This window comes from Pelodiscus sinensis, chromosome 1 (genome assembly GCF_049634645.1).
Source record: "Pelodiscus sinensis isolate JC-2024 chromosome 1, ASM4963464v1, whole genome shotgun sequence".
In the NCBI taxonomy this organism is placed as follows: domain Eukaryota; kingdom Metazoa; phylum Chordata; order Testudines; family Trionychidae; genus Pelodiscus; species Pelodiscus sinensis.
The window spans coordinates 258225024-258241238 of record NC_134711.1 but is presented as its reverse complement, the minus strand read 5'-3'; positions in this window follow the sequence as shown (position 1 = coordinate 258241238).

Sequence of the window (16215 nt, the reverse complement as noted above, 5' to 3'; positions counted from 1 at the left end):
TAGTGTGGATGTTCGTCAAGTTTTGTTGGAAAAATGGCCATTTTTCCAGCAAAACTCTGTAGTGTAGACATACAGAGAGAATAAGATTTAATTTTATTGCAGTGGTATAGCTGAGTAATATTTGATGTTCCAATAACTATATGTGACACCACACAACCTGAGGAATTCATCAAGAAGGCCAAAGCTATTACCAAAGCCCCCCCCCCCCAAAAAAAAACCCAACAACAACAAAAATTTGAAAACTGAGTACCTAAAAACCATTCATTAAGGCTACTATTATGTCCCACTGTAGGTATTATTAGAGCTTCCAGAAGGATAGGGGAGGATTTGGTCAGTGGAGCCAACAGGGGCAACAGGTGTGGGGAAAGAGAGATTAAAAGGGCAAGCCCCGCAGAACACCCATGGAGTTGTCTCCTGTGCTAGAAACTATATTCCAATAAGATTAATGAGCAACTCTCTTGATGGCATTGTGTCTTTAGCTACTCAGCCTATTATTGCTTCTTTTTATTCGATACATCAAAAAGACCCCAGAAATCCAACAGATTGTCATCTTTTATAAATCTCTCCATCCCATAATTGGAGTGAATAGAGAAAATCAAGCAATGGAGAGTGAATGACTCCATATAAGTTTTAAAAAAACTGTTGTATTGCAGTATGAAATATAATTATGTAAATTCTCATATTGTAGATCTTTTATATGAGTTTTAACATGGAAAACACAAAAAACGGACAAATTACTAGGGGTAGATTTTAAAACCTATATATTCTTTTCAGCGGTGTGGAACCATTTTTTAGTTGGCAGCCCCAGAGAAATCTGTTGGGAGCCTCACACAACAAGAAGCAAAAGCAAACTCACTGACATGGCTTCCAACAACTCCCAACTACCATGAGGGAGAGGGCAGGGGTAAGTGACAAGGCTTGGAGACTCCCTTGTCTGGGAGAAGGCTGGAGAAAAGTAAGTGGGAGCCAGACTTGGCCTGCAAGCCATAGGTTCTCCACCCCCGTTCTAAAAAGTGCTGACAATGAGTTCTTCTAATACCACCCAACCCAACAACAATAAAAAATCAGAATATGTGGCTATACACTTAGCTGGGTTCCTCCTTGCTTCCTGAATGATCTGACCCTGACCCTTTATAACCTAGAAAACCAAATCAGAGAAATAGTCTGCCATAATTTATTGGAATTCTTGGAACTAGACTAAATTTAGAATTGTTGACCCTGTCCCCTCAGATATAATTTTATGTTAGACAGATAGCTATAGCTATACCCCATTTCTGAAAAAAAAAGCAAAAATGAAGAATAAATATAATAAAATCCCCCTTTTCCTTTATAAAATTTTGGAGCAGTAGAAAATTATGCTTCTTCAGTTTGATTAACATAGAAAAATCTACATAGTATTCTGATGTTAGAAATAACACAGGTATAATATAAGCTGCCATGCCAAAACTTGAATATTTCAGGATTGGTTTTTAACAATGTACAAATCCAGGAAATTATTCTTTTCTTATTTTTCACTGTTAAACTGAAATAAATCCATGTACTTCCTGTGGTTTCTCCTTATTTATAGAGGTGCCCACAATGCCAGGATTTAAGACACATACATGCTAAATGTTAGCGAACTGCACAAATTGAAATGAAACTTTACAAGATAGTTATAACATAACTACTATCAATCAAAAGTTCACAAGAGACTCTATCCATGAGAAAATATGCTTTAATCAGCGGCAAAGAAAACTGAAAGTGACTTAATAGAAGTATGTCTGCAGGGAGTAGCTGCACTAAGGAAAAGGATATGATGTACACCAACAAAGGGCCACCGATTAGTACTCAATGTTTCTGTTGCATTACATTGCTGGCATGACTAATTCTATCTAATGCAGTACATTACCCTTTCAGTGGAAAAAAATAAATAGCTTTAAAAATGTGTATCAAAGGGACAGAGTGTCCAAACATGAATAAATATGAATTCATTTATTTCTCAGAAGTTTTGTCTCAATATATTTTCAGTAGACATTCACTTGAAGCATGATACCTGCTTTCATGTCTATTTCTGTGGCAAAATATCCACCACAGATGCATAATTAACAGCTTCTTTGATAAGCCGGTCTTACAAAAGTGCTCTTTCAAGTGATGATACAAAGAAGATAATGAGACTGATTTTGATCCCACTTAGAATGGTGTAAGTGAAGTTAGACTCAAGTTCTATAAACAAAAAATATGCATCCAGTTAAAACTGGGACATATATATATGATTAATTCCTCTCCTCACTTGCACTGGTGTATGCAAATCAGAATCTCCTGCAAATAATTATTAAAACTTATATACATTTGCATTGCAGTAGTGCTTAGTGGCATAAAACAGACACAGACACCACTTGTGCTAGGCATTATACAAATGCATACACTAAAATCCAGCCCCCACTGAAGCTGTTGGCAAAGTTCAATTGACTTCAATAGGATTTGAGAGTGTTCAATGGTGTCTGAACCAAAGACTTCAAGTGACATCCATGGACTTTGGATCAGACCCATAAAAATTAAAATTACTTCTCTAGAAAGAAGAGAAGAGAAGAGAAGAGAAGAGAAGAGAAGAGAAGAGAAGAGAAGAGAAGAGAAGAGAAGAGAAGAGAAGAGAAGAGAAGAGAAGAGACAACTAGCAGGCAAAGGATGGGATAGGTGAAGGAATGATAATAAAAATAGGATTAGGACATAAGAGCTAAACATAAAGATCTTAGGCAAACAGTAAAAATCTCACTATAGGATTCCTGTACTTTATCACATCAAATGACAATTTTCTATATGTATCATAGCAAAGGTCATTTTTAAGGAGGGACTGTCCATTGGCTGCAAAATCAGCCCACACATTACCTGCGAACTCTGGCACTCAGACATGCTAATAAAATGTCAGGAATGATTAGTGAAGGCATATATAATATGACAGAAAAATTCATAAAGCTGCTGCGTAATTCTACAATGTGCACCCATATCTTGAATATTGCATGTATTTTTTTCTTGCTCTGTCTCATAGAAGTTATATTGGAACTGGAAAAGGCACAGAGAATGGCAACAAAAATGATTAGAGATATTGAACAGCTTCCATACAAGGAGAGAATAAAGAGATGGGGCCTCTCCAGCTTTGAAATTGAGACAATTGAGGGATATGGTCGCAATCTATACAATCATGAATGGCATGGAAAAGTGAATAATAAAGTATTATGTTTGATTGTCTGTCTATGACAGCATCATTAAAATATAACAATATTTTTTTTCCTTTAAAACTAACCTGTACTGTATCAATTTACTACATCATTTCCATGAGCTTTACATTTATATAGTCCTGGAAGTAAACAAACAAAGAGGACACACTGAGATAAAAGGAGGAATGAAAATAAAAATTCAAAGAGGAGAAAGAGTAAGAAATTGAAAAAAAAGATAGGAAAATTATTAGCAATAAAGGTGGTATGAAGATTAAGAATGAAGAAGAAATGGCTAGAAGATAGGAGATAAATGCTTTGTCACAAAGCACATGGGCTTATGTCTGTGTTCTATTCCTGCATGCGTTTGATTCGCTGCAACAGATATTTGTACAAGAGATTAAGACAAAGATCCTTGGGCCCAGGTGAATTAAGCTTGGTGCAGAAGTAGGGAGTAAAAGTGGCTTAGATTTTTTTGCATTTCCATGGGTATGTCTGCACTACAAAGTTAATTCGAACTAACAAACGTTAGTTCGAGTTAACTGTAATAGGCGCTACACATACAAACCGCTAGTTTGAACTTAATTCGAACTAGCGAAGCCCTTAATTCGAACTAGGTAAACCTCATTCTACGAGGACTAACGCCTAGTTTGAATTAAGTAGTTCAAATTAAGGGCTGTGTAGCCACTTAATTTGAACTAGTGGGAGGCTAGACCTTCCCAGCTTGCCCGGGTGGCCACTCTGGCTGACACTAGGGAAACTCTTCTGCCCCCCTCCCGGCCCCGGAGCCCTTAAAGGGGCACGGTCTGGCTATGGTGCCCATGCCAGGTGCAAGCCTACCAGCACCCAGCAAGCAGACCCTGCACCTGGCACAGCACGAGCCAGTCACCCGCTGCCACCCAGCCCTCCGCCTCTTCCCGGGACTAGGCTGGCTGCTCCCAAGAGCCTGCCCGGGGCCGCAAGAGGCAGGCACCCACCTGGTCTAGTGCAGACATCGTGGACCTCATCTATGACCTCTGCACTAGGCACAGGAAAGTGGCTGTCTGGGCAGGATAGCTGCCAGCCTGGCCACCCAGGAGCAGGTTTGCATGAAAATCAGGGTGGTCCACTGAGACCCTCGACCCTGAGCCCTGAGCTTAGAACATAAAAACATAAGAATGGCCTTCAGGGTCAGACCAAAGGTCCATCTAGCCAAGTAGCCTGTCTGCTGACAGCGGCCCACACTAGGTACCCTGGAGGGGATGGACCAAAGACAATAACCAAGCTATTTGTCTCGTGCCATCCATCTCTAGCCTTCCACAAACAGAGGCCAGGGACGCCATTTCTACCCCCTGGCTAATACCACTCCATGGACCTAACCTCCATGACTTTATCTAACTTCTCTTTAAACTCTGTTCTAGTTCTAGCCTTCACAGCCTCCTGCAGCAAGGAGTTCCACAGGTTGACTATTTGCTTTGTGAAGAAGAAGTTTGTTATTAGTTTGAAGCCTGCTACCCATTCATTTTATTTGGTGTCCTCTAGTCCTTCTATTATGGGAACTAATGAAGAACTTTTCTTTATGCACCCTCTCCACACCACTCGTGCTTTTATAGACCTCTATCATATCCCCCCTCAGTCTCCTCTTTTCTAAGCTGAAAAGTCCCAGTCTCTTTAGCCTCTCTTCATATGGGAGCTGTTCCAAACCCCTAATCGTTGTAGTTGCCCTTTTCTGAACCTTTTCCAAGGCCAAAACATCTTTTCTGGGGTAAGAAGACCACATCTGTACACAGTACTGAAGATATGGCGTACCATAGTTTGATACTTCCCCTCCTCCTTCTTCCCCTGGCTTCCCCCTTCCAGCTCCCTCCTCCCAGGTTTCCCCTTCCCCTCTCCCACCCTCTCTCTTCCCCTCTCCCACCTCCTTTTCCCAGTCTCCCCAGAGGTTAATCCCCTTCCCCCCGGTTTTGTTAAATAAAGAGAGTTTCTATTTTTGAACATAGAATCATAGAATCATAGGACTGGAAGGGACCTCAAGAGGTCATCGAGTCCAGCCCCCCGCCCTCAAGGCAGAACCACGCTCCGTCTACACCATCCCTGACAGATGTCTATCTAACCTGTTCTTAAATATCTCCAGAGAGGGAGATTCCACCACCTCCCTTGGCAATTTATTCCAATATTTGACCACCCTGACAGTTAGGAATTTTTTCCTAATGTCCAATCTAAACCTCCCCTGCTGCACTTTAAGCCCATTACTCCTTGTCCTGTCCTCAGAAACCAAGAGGAACAAATTTTCTCCTTCCTCCTTGTGACAACCTTTTTAGATATTTGAAAACCGCTATCATGTCCCCCCTTAATCTTCTTTTTTCCAAACATACATGTCCTTTATTTTGTACATCAGGAAGGAGGGCTACGGAAGGGTAAGTGTAAGGAGATGAGAGAGGAATGGGGTACGAGCCCCTGATGGGGAGGACTGGGGTGGCTCTGTGGGCTCCTCGGGGTGGAAGCTGTCCTTCAGCCCCCTGATTGACACCCGCCCCGGATGGCAGGCTGCAGCAAGTGCAGCCGGGTTGATGGCCGAGTGCTGTTATGTGCCGAGTGTGGGCATTCAGGGCACTCCAAGCCAGGACTGCTTTGCTGTCCCTCAGGGTATGTCTACACTACCCTCCTAGTTCGAACTAGGAGGGTAATGTATGCATACCGCACTTGCTAATGAAGCCCGGGATTTGAATTTCCCGGGCTTCATTAGCATAAGCGGGGAGCTGCCATTTTTAAATCCCCGCTGCTTCGAACCCCGTGTAGCGCGGCTACACGGGGCTCGAACTAGGTAGTTCGGACTAGGGTGCCTATTCCGAACTACCGGTACACCTCGTTTCACGAGGAGTAACGGTAGTTCGGAATAGGCACCTAGTCCGAACTACCTAGTTCGAGCCCCGTGTAGCCGCGCTACACGGGGTTCGAAGCAGCGGGGATTTAAAAATGGCGGCTCCCCGCTTATGCTAATGAAGCCCGGGAAATTCAAATCCCGGGCTTCATTAGCAAGTGCGGTATGCATACATTACCCTCCTAGTTCGAACTAGGAGCGTAGTGTAGACATACCCTCATTGAGTTAGACAAGTGAGCGGGGAACCTCTGAGAACTGTCTGTCCGGGGTGGTGGTCAGGTCCCTTTAAGCCCAGCCATTGGCTAGCCTGAGACACACTTTAAGTCCTAATCTGATGCCCTGCCGGCACTGCTTCCGGCCATCCTTAACCTCGGTTCAGGGTCCACTCAATGTGGACATGCTAGTTCAAATTAGCAAAATGCTAATTCAAACTAGTTTTTAGGTCTAGATGCACTAGTTCAAATTAGCTTAGTTCGAATTAGTGCTGTAGTGTAGACATACTCCATGTTCCTGAGCTGAAGAATGTTACTTCCCCCTTTCTTCCACAGACTTACAGCTGCTTTAGCTTATGTCAATTTCTAGATGTGAAGTTTTGGGAGCTGGTGAGCAGCACAGTTGCCTAGGGCACTAACTTCCAGGAGTTGTCATACCCCAAGTGTTTCCTCCTCCCCACTTTGATTGAAAGTCCATTTTGTTCTGCTCTGAATGGCTGGCTGAGGTGTATTATGTTTGGAGATAGGAACACAAAAAGCCTTGTTTGCCCTTGCTGACAGTGACCCTGTAGGTCTATAGCTTCTCTTGCCCACAGCAAGTTTCCTATGAAGGAAGTGGGGATGAACCAATCTAAGTACATGAAATGTCATTATATTAGACAAGTATAATCAGTAAGATCATATTTATCTAACTATCAGAATTCTTTACTAAATAGCTGAGTTTTGGATGAAATGTGATTTCTCAACTACATAACAACTATTAGTCATATATCCGTTTGATTGAAGGACTGTGCTCACATCTGGTTTGTTAATTTTGCCCAATATCATTTAGCAGTAGTATATTTAAAATGCAGAACAACTCTTTTTAACATTTTTGTTTTCAATTTATACTCTATATTTTCCTTGGGATCAACTATTGATGTGTATTATTTAGGTTTTCCATGTTTTCAGATTATACCTTGTTAAGCATTTGTAGCTTTGAATCATTCTTTATTCAAGTAGTTTTGCATTTTGCATAACTGTTGTATTGGGAGGGATTCAAGTCTGGATGATTTCTAGACATCTTCCATTAAATTTGAATATAAATAGATTTTTGACAACTAAATTTTTTATCATATAAAGAAGTGTTTTTATAACTATTTCATAGCAGCAAGCAATTGGTTATTTTAGTTCATCCTTTCCTTTAGAAAAAGTATGCAAAGATATACTTGAAAAATAAACTGGGTAGCTAGATGTATAGAGCCTTGAGTGAATACAAAATTTGCACCAACATCTGAATGCCTATCCACAAAAATACGCCATGGATATCCACATCCACATCTGTGGATTGTGGATACCTGCTGATATAACATACTTGCAAGATCAGGAATTATTACAATCCTTAATTTACAGAAATAGAATTGAGACACAGAAAAATTGTTTAACTTGCCTACTCATTTGGAAGTTCTATGGCAGAGGCTGGAAAATAATCCACATCTTTTGGGCCCCAGCTATGTATTAATTGCCAGCAGCTGTTGACTTTCTGCCTCTTATGTGCACCAACCTTTAGAGAGAGATAAAGAACAATAGTGCACAGTGCTTGTTTTTGAGTCATGGAGAAGGATGGTCCTTGCACTCCTTTGAGCATTTTTTCCCCTAGGTTTGGATTCAGGAGTCTCTTTCTCTGTCAGTCTGAATTCTTTCACTTACATTAATTCACTTACTAATGTATGTCTACATTAGCCCCTAGTTCGAACTAGAGAGGCTAATGAGGGTGACTGAAATTGCAAATGAAGCATGGGATTTAAATATCCCGCGCTTCATTAACATGTTCCTGGGCAGTCGCCATTTTGGAAATTGACTAGCCCAGAAGAACTGCCTGCATCTACATTCGGCAGAGAAGGGTGATTCCTAAATAAACCCCTTACTTCGAATTACCAGTTAAACCTCATGGAATGTTTAACTAGGGGGCTAGTGTAGACATACCCTTAAGAAGCTACAGGTTCAACTACATTGTTCAGATTTTATTAAGGTACAATATATATGGTGCAAAGCAGAAGCTATAGCTATTTTTTAAAGGAAAACAAAATGAGGAACTAAAAATAAAAACTGAGCACAGAGCTAAAATAAAATGAGCCAGAAAATGATTGCTGATACATCTAATATAAATTACAAGTTTTAAGAATAAGGTATTACAACAGTAGATAAAATCAACATGTCCTCTGTGTCAGAGACTAAGTTAAATTGCACATTGGATTGATATCTTCATTAATTAGTTGCAGCCCATATTTGTGGCACTATTAACATATCAAATTTGGAACATTAGCTATGTCCAGCTGCCCTTTTATTTAGCTAAGTCTGATGCTAAATTCTTTCCTCCTTGCTGAAAGATGTCTACTGAAAGAAAAATGAGGAATGAAGCATTCTTCTTCAAACAAAAATGTTCAGTACATCATTTATGGCTCAGGTGGGATTTACTTAAAAGCATTATTTTAAATAAATAATGCAATTTTGAAACATTATTCCATGTTGCAATTTTGAAACATTATTCCATGTCTACTTACATAAAAAATTAAATCCATCCCCACAACAGAAGATATTGAATAGATATTTCCATCTAATTGTAACCAAATGTGACAGTAATTCAACAATGTCAAAAGGCTTCCACTTTGACAAATGTGAAAACATAATGAGATTTTGAAACTCACAACAGTTTTAAGTATGAATGGTTTTTTAGCATAGGAATTAAAAGAAAATAAAAAGCAAAATTAGCAAGCAATGTATTATTGTATTCATATAACCATACTCCAGTAATCAACCTTGTAAATTCCATTATAGGCATCAATGTTGGAATCATTGTTTCCATAAAAAGAACAAACGGATAATGTGCTGCAGAAAAAAATCTACATTTTCAGTTCTTCTATATGTCTAAAGTATCATTCATTCACATGAAGTTACCTGTATAGAATTTAAAAAAACCTCAGTATACTGTAAGTGATGTTTTAATGCAGGGGTGGGGAACCTCAGCCCTGGGGACTTTTTGCAGCCTCTGGCTTGCCTGGAGCCAGCCCCTGAAGCTCAGACCTCCTCGCCGCTGCCACTCCACTGTAGGGCTGGAGCACACAAAATCCCACTTGTATGCAGCCTCTTTGTGGTTTTTCAGCTGTCCCTGACCCAAAAAAGGTTCCCCAACCCTGTTGTAATACAAATAGGTAAGCAATCCTGTCCTTTGTTCTCAAATGCCTCCTCAAAGTTTTAAAAAGGAGACTAGAGCTGTTCAACTAGTTAAAAATTTTTTGATTGGGTTTGAAAAGTGCTGAGTTCAATTTGCTCTAGTAGTTCATAGTGTTGTATTTGTTTCTCAGGGGTATTTGGATAACCACAAGCATGTGACAAAATATTTGCTGTCCCCAAAAGCTTTACTGATTTTATCACAAATTATTATCTAAATATTTTAACCCAAGTACAATTGCTGTTTTCTGCTAGTTAATATTCCCTGAAAGTAAACAGAACATGGAGCAAATCTGCAGAGTTTAAAGCCAGATTTAGGTACACACCCTTATAGCACTTCAATTTATAGTTAATAGAATAGGGACGTATTTAAGCACTCGCTTAAATGCTTTGTGAATTGGCAGATAAAGTGAATGATCAAAGCAAATAGAAGAAAATTATTTAACTTCGTGAAGGTTTGAATAACAAGAGTACTCTGTCAATAGTCTATGAAAAGAATTATCATTCTTACCAATGGTCAATAATAGAATGAGTATTATAGTCTGCACTTATTTATTCAGGTGTAACTGAAATCAGAATCTGTTATATTAACTATAAGAACTTGTAATATAAACTAACCAAAGAGAAAATTGATTGTTTCAGATGTTTTATAAAGCTTCACGCTCAAGCTCCTGGGATTTTTTAATTGGGTGACCTGTAATATCATTATGTATTTCTGTTCAAGAAACTGGAATTTCTGAAGGCATAGGTTTATCAGAGGAATTTGTTGTTGAAGTTACTAATTGCACTCTTCACCTAAGCCTGCAATAGGCCCCTAGATGGTTAGCTCTCAGATGCGTGCACTGCATAGTACTGTATATCTCCTCCTGGCTCTTAATTTCTTCAGTTTTAATAAGCAGTTTGTGGTTTTTATTCTTAATGAACCTTGTTACTTAACAGTTTTGATTGGCCTTTTATCTAAACTGAAAGAATCTTGTCCAGCTTTTTCTCATATTTGCTTGTTTAGCCTGAGGAGAAATTTTGTCTGTCTAATTAACAGAATATTTGAGTTTGGCCTTGGCATTTTTCTGTTCTGTCAAGTTACTTTCACTTCCTTGTTTATTTCTTCAATTTATCTATTTATGTTTGCCTTCCAGGATCATAATTACCTCTACTAATTCTAGTATCAGAGGGGTAGCCGTGTTAGTCTGAATCTGCAAAAGCGACGAGGAGTCCTGTGGCACCTTATAGACTAACTGAAGTGTAGGAGCATAAACTTTCGTGGGCAAAGACCCACTTCGTCAGATGCAGGTAGTGGAAATTTCCTGAGGCAGGAATAAATATGCAGGCCAGGATCAGGCTGGAGATGATGAGGTGGATCCGATCAAGGAGGATGAGGCCCACTTCTAGCAGCTGATCTGGAGGTGTGAATTCCAAGAGAGCAAAAGCTGCTTTTGTAGTTAGCAAGCCATTCACAGTCTTTGTTTAATCCAGAGCTGATTGTGTCAAACTTAAAGATGAACTATAGCTCAGCAGTTTCTCTTTGAAGTCTGGTCCTGAAGTTTTTTTGCTGCAGGATGGCTACTTTTAGATCTGCAATTGTGTGTCCAGGAAGATTGAAATGTTCCCCTACAGGTTTTTGAATGTTGCCATTCCTAATATCAGATTTGTGTCCATTGATTCTTTTACGCAGGGACTGTCCTGTTTGGCCAAGTATCTACTAATTCTAGATAATTTTCCACACTGTACACACAGACACACATACTTTTTAATCTCTCATTTTTATTAGTTGCATTGTGTTATTATTCCAGACCATATCACCTAGCTTTCTCAGATTCTAATGAAATCCAATCCATTTCAATTTTCCTCCTTTACGATATATTTAATTAAACTTCCCAGATAAAAACAATGTTCAAGTAGAATTAAAACTGAGAGTACATATCAATAATGTAGGGTAAACCATATTACAGGATATTGTAATTATCCCCAAACAAACAGTATATTTCCAGGAAGCTCATATTTAATGTTAATCATAAAAGAAACTCGAACTAGGTAAAAAATACATATTTAATGCATACAGACAACCTTAACTCTTAACTTGTTAGTGATGCAATTAAAAAAAGCATCATAACTGTCACCTCTCATGTAGGTGGAGTAACTAGGGTCAGAGATCTCTCTCTTGTTGTCTTAGACCATCTTCATCAGTAGTGCTACAGCAGCATAACTGCATTTGTGTGACCTGCCCCATTCATCTCAGCAGGCGCTAACTCAGAGGCCTAATGACAAGAATTTTAATGTCAACATTGGTAGCTTTTTCACTGCCCATCCCAGCATGGAGGAGAGAGAGTTTCACTTTAGGAAGATTTAAACAGTTTTCTGTTAGTCATATCTCATTTGGAGAGCTCTCCTGGTCAAGAAGGGCAGGTGACAGAGCCCACAAGTGCATCTGAATATCTGCAAGGGGGAGTGAAGCTCAGGAAACTCAGTTCATATCTGAGCTTTAGAAAAGGAACCCAGAAAAGACTGTTGATGTACTTGGACACTAGCGAGTGGGAGCTGAGTCAAACCCAGAGAGCCAATACATGTTCATATGTTAAACATCACAATTGTGAAAGATGCCTGGGAAGGGCAATGCTTATTCTGTATGGCTATGTCTACACGGCATGCTTATTTCAAAAAAACTCATGTTATTCTATATGTCTATGTCTACACTCAATTTATTTCAAAATAAAAGAGTGTGTATCTACACTGCAAGCCTGCTGTTTTTAAATAATTTCAAAATAATGGATTCTTACTCTGCCCTCTGTAACCCTCATTTCATGAGGCATAAGGGAAGTTGAAGAAGGAGTATTCTTCCTTTGACTTCCTGCCGTGTAGACAGCGTCAAAAGTCGAGTTAAGGTACTTCAACTTCATCTAGCTGAAGTTGTATATCTTAAACCAATTTTAGCCTACATAGTATCTGGAAGAACACAACCATGTCTTTTAGTTCCCTAGTTTGATCCTTACACTAATCTCAATAATACGCTCATTTCCTGGGGTCAAGTCAGGGGAAGGAGAAAAATTAACCATATAAAATGAAACACATTAAAGCACAATTAACACACACTTACTGTGCAGAATCTCTTGGCTGTATCATGTTTGTTTTGGGGTTAATTACAACAATTATATAATGTATCAACTCTCAAACTTCATCACATAACAAACCCCTTCTGGCAAAAAATATGCAAATGAGGTGAAGCGTGGAATATCGCTGTGCCTCGTTTGCATAATTAATTAGGCTCCATTTTTGTACAAGAGGCTTTTGCGCAAGAGCCGTTCTTCCGCTTTTTTCAGGAGGAACAGATCTTGTGCAAGAGGGCGGTTTTGCACAAAAACAGAGCCTCATTAATTATGCAAATGAGGTGCAGAGATATTCCACACCTCATTTGCATCTTTTTGAACAAGACAGGGCAGTGTAGACGTAACCCTGGAGGGGAGCACTGGACAGCCTACCCAAGACCTACCATCCTGGGCAAGGGGAGTGCATAACCCAAAAGCTTCAAACCAGTGGCATCATCAGAGGTGGGCCTGAGTGGACCATGCCCCACCCACTTTGCATCCAGGCCCACCCAGCAGCCCTCCGTGGCTCTGCTCATGCCCCAGAGTTTTTTCTGCTCTGCTATCTCACCCAGCACTCAAGCTGGAAAGTGGGATCAGGATTCTGGGGCTTACTCTGCCCTTAAACTGGTAAGTGGGGTTGGAGCACTGAAGCTTAGACTATTTCATTGGGCACTGTAGTCAGGGAGCAGGGTTGAGGTGCTGGGTCTTAATTCCCATTCCCCATCATTGTCCACACACCTTGTGGCTACTACACTGCTTCAGACCATGAGAGAGCCTGTAACTTGAACCCTGCTGACCAGGGTTGAAGATAAAGTCTGAGCCCTGCTGCCCTGGGTTGTGGGGCTCAGGATTTGGTGTTAGCACCGAGTGGTGGGACTCAAGTTTTGACTTTGGCAAGGGCTCCACAAATCTTATACCAGCCTTATTGAACCAATTAAATCAGGGTGGACAACCCAGTTTGGGGTTCTGACCCACAATTTGAAAACTGCCACTGTGATGTTTCTAACCCTAATTATCAATATGCACTTTTAACCTAAACTTCATCTTAAAGTAGTTGTTATCTGAGATAATAAGCAATTTTCTAGTGGCATACTTTAGCACTATCAGATGAGAAAGTTTATGACTCTATTACTGACAACAAGCTAATAATGCTGTCCTATCAGTCCAAGATATAAAAGCTCAGGGTTACAAGTTCCAGGTTAAATCCCTGAAAATGACCTCATCAGAAAAATGGTAAGTACATATTATCTGCTGTTCTCAATGGAAAAGAAAAAGATAGAATCATAGAATCATAGGACTGAAAGGGACCTCGAGAGGTCATTGAGTCCAGCCCCCCGCCCTCAAGGCAGGACCAAGCTCCGTCTACACCGTCCCTGACAGATGTCTATCTAACCTGTTCTTAAATATCTCCAGAGAGGGAGATTCCACCACCTCCTTTGGCAATTTATTCCAATATTTGACCACCATGACAGATAGGAATTTTTTCCTAATGTCCAATCTAAACCTCCCTTGCTGCACTTTAAGCCCGTTACTCCTTGTCCTGTCCTCAGAAACCAAGAGGAACAAATTTTCTCCTTCCTCCTTGTGACACCCTTTTAGATATTTGAAAACCACTATCATGTCCCCCCTTAATCTTCTTTTTTCTAAACTACACAAGCCCAGTTCATGAAGCCTGGCTTCATAGGTCATGTTCTCTAGACCTTTAATCATTCTTGGCGCTCTTCTCTGTACCCTTTCCAATTTCTCCACATCTTTCTTGAAATGTGGCGCCTAGAACTGGACACAGTACTCCAGCTGAGGCCTAACTAGTGCAGAGTAGAGCGGCAGAATGACTTCACGAGTTTTGCTTACAACAATAGCTGTGAGTCTCTTTCAACATGAGAAAGGTTTTGGTGCCATGATACAGAAGATATAGGAATGGCGAACCAAAGATACTGGGAGCTCCAGGGCTCACTGCTTGTGGACGCTCAGGCAAAAAATTTGGTGGAACTCCATCAGCTAACTCTAATTAGCTGTGTCCAGCTTGTGAGCAAGAGGTTCCCCACTCCTGTCTGAGAAGATATTGGAATTTAAAATATAAATATTATTACTAATATTGCTATTATTAAAGAGTAACAATGGAATTTAGTATAATTGCTTTAGATGGGCTCTTCTGATGTTGGAGAACACATGCTGCAGCTCTAGATTACATCCTTTAGTGGCTGTTGTTTCTGTATCATCATATGTATACCATATTTAATATTATTCACATTTAGAAACTCTAGTTAACTGAACATTGTTCCCAAAATTGTCTGGAATTTCTGTTTATCTACCACAGCTTGGTGCAAACCTCACCTGCGATTCTGTAAGACTCAGCAGAGGTGGGATATGTCTACACTACTGTTGTACCAATGAAAGCAAGCAGGATCTTATGAGGGGGATAAGGCAAAAAGCCACATTTATTGTAAAGATAATAAAAAATAATAATAAAGAAAAGATAAATGCAAACAACGTTGTTTAACTACTTATTCCTATCACTACTTAACCCTTATACATATAAACATTCATTCATCCATTCATTCAGGTTCTGTGTATAGTTACCAGCCTGGAAGTTGCTTGTGACAGAATACTGGCCAGGTACTCTGTACACAAGTGATGGGAGTGGGGAGCGAAGTCCTGATTAGATGCACATCTGAAGCTCCTGGTAGGCTGGCAGCAGAACCTTGGACTCTGATTCCATAGTCTTTTAGTCCAGTTCTTATAGGAATTTCTTCCTATGCCAGTCTATGGAAATTGCTGCATCATGCTGATGTTTTCAGGGTGGCTGCCAGGTGCTCATCACTAATCTCATCGGGTGGACCTCCAGTACTTGGTTTTCTCCACTTGACACCTTTTGGTTGCATTGGCACCTGATGCCTTCTTCAGCCCTTTGTTGCTGTATTCTCAGGCTGGCACCTCTCAGAACCATTCATTCATCATCCAAGCACTCTCTCTCTCTTACATACATTCCCTAATTAATGTTTCCCATACAGTATTTTGTATAATAATAACTTTACATATATAAACGTTGTAGTTAAAAAGTTTCTGGGAGGTATTGCTTAAAACATTCTCTGAGTGCTGAGTAAAGTTACAATGTTTTGGAGAGAACAGGCATCAATTATGTAACAATGCCCTTAGTCAATTACAGGGCTTGGCTCCCAGAGCAGAGTTAGTGGCTTGACAATGCATTGTTACAATGTATCTCTGCAATGTCAATTTCAAGCAGTCCCTTCCACAAGCTTGAGCATGCCCGGGGACACAGAGGGGGGAGGGAAGCTATTTCTGGCTACATAGTCCTAATATTATATTCCTCACAAATTATATTCTAGAGGGGCAATAATTATAAATCTAAACATTTAACAATCTTAACAAGTAATAATAATAATAATAATAATAAATCTAAACACTTTAAGTTGTGGGGAACAAATTATGGGGAGTCACTTCCACTTGGAATTACAAATTATGGGGAGTCACTTCCACTTGGGGGAATCATTTACAATACATTAATATGTTATCCCTACACTACCACCCTAGTTCGAACTAGGGTGGTTAATGTAGGCAACCGAAGTTGCAAATGAAGCCCGAGATTTGAATTTCCCGGGCTTCATTTGCATCTTGCCGGGCGCCTCCATTTTTAAATGTCC